Source organism: Trypanosoma cruzi (genome assembly GCF_000209065.1).
Source record: "Trypanosoma cruzi strain CL Brener chromosome Unknown tcruzi_1047053423869, whole genome shotgun sequence".
NCBI classification, from domain to species: Eukaryota; Euglenozoa; class Kinetoplastea; order Trypanosomatida; family Trypanosomatidae; genus Trypanosoma; species Trypanosoma cruzi.
The window spans coordinates 1-909 of record NW_900739.1 but is presented as its reverse complement, the minus strand read 5'-3'; the positions used below and the strand labels follow the sequence as shown (position 1 = coordinate 909).

General features: G+C 60.1%; 6 non-coding genes across 6 annotated transcripts; all 6 read left to right on the top strand.

Moving 5' to 3' along the window:
• Positions 1-20: 20 nt before the first annotated feature.
• Positions 21-100, top strand: Tc00.1047053423869.60. The gene has a single exon (XR_008254221.1). It is a non-coding gene; the product is annotated as a C/D small nucleolar RNA (snoRNA), TB10C3C5 (small nucleolar RNA).
• Positions 101-163: 63 nt separating this feature from the next.
• Tc00.1047053423869.50 lies at positions 164-229 on the top strand. Its single transcript, XR_008254220.1, has one exon. It is a non-coding gene; the product is annotated as an H/ACA snoRNA, TC10C3H2 (small nucleolar RNA).
• A 132-nt stretch (positions 230-361) lies between these two features.
• On the top strand, positions 362-433 carry Tc00.1047053423869.40. Its single transcript, XR_008254219.1, has one exon. It is a non-coding gene; the product is annotated as an H/ACA snoRNA, TC10C3H1 (small nucleolar RNA).
• A 25-nt stretch (positions 434-458) lies between these two features.
• Tc00.1047053423869.30 lies at positions 459-537 on the top strand. The gene has a single exon (XR_008254218.1). It is a non-coding gene; the product is annotated as a C/D small nucleolar RNA (snoRNA), TB10C3C2 (small nucleolar RNA).
• An 83-nt stretch (positions 538-620) lies between these two features.
• Tc00.1047053423869.20 lies at positions 621-719 on the top strand. The gene has a single exon (XR_008254217.1). It is a non-coding gene; the product is annotated as a C/D small nucleolar RNA (snoRNA), TB10C3C3 (small nucleolar RNA).
• Positions 720-768: 49 nt separating this feature from the next.
• Tc00.1047053423869.10 lies at positions 769-843 on the top strand. Its single transcript, XR_008254216.1, has one exon. It is a non-coding gene; the product is annotated as a C/D small nucleolar RNA (snoRNA), TB10C3C4 (small nucleolar RNA).
• The last annotated feature ends 66 nt before the right edge of the window (positions 844-909 follow it).

Sequence of the window (909 nt, the reverse complement as noted above, 5' to 3'; positions counted from 1 at the left end):
GTTCGACGGAGTGCGTGACTGTGATTAGCGATGCGTCTTCCACCTAACGAGGCTGATGATTATGACCCGATGCACGTCTTACATATTTATACTACACCAACGAATGTGGATGAGTCCCGCGAGGCAGCCAGCCGCCGCCCGCAGTCATACGTGTGTGTGTGTATGCAGCCACTCCGGGCAGGACGACGCCGGTTTGGTGGCGTGGAGTCCAATCGGTGCGGCGAGACGTGGACGGGTGCTGCGTGATGCGGTGCAGAGACTGTCGTGAGCAGCCCGCGTAGCCGCCAGGCCGTGCGCTCCCCGTCCAACTGCTGTGCTTAGCGGGTGGACAGTCACGGACGGAGCACGCCCTTCCCCCGTGGCCGAGGCAGCGGTGTCGCTATGCGTCCCCGCAGACAGTGCGGTGCGACGGTACGAAGCACGCGCGAGAGCCCCGTTTGCTGGTTGTGTGCCCGCCGCATGATGCATCCAATTCAATACTCACTCCGAGCGTGGTACGTGACTGGAGATAATCGATAACATGCACTACCAGCTGATGGCACCTGTGACTGGCTCTCTCCCTCTCTTTCCTTCTCTCTTGTGCTGCGGCTGCTGCAGCGCCGTGGGACACTGTGTCGCAAATGATGTGTGAAAATGGAATTACCATCGGAAGGCGCCTGGCGCAGGTTGACGACAAGATGCCGTGTGCATACTACCTCAACTGTTACTCGTACCACTGAAGCGGCGTGCCCACCCCTAACCCACCTCCCCCGTCGTCCCGCCGTGACAGTGATGATCACAAGCTGTTTGCACATTTGCCGACCCCGCGTGAGTGACCCACAGGAATCTAAGAACACCAGCTGATGCTTGACCGCACCCTCCTCCCACCCTTGCGGCGCGGCGACTTGGTTCGACGGAGTGTGTGACTGT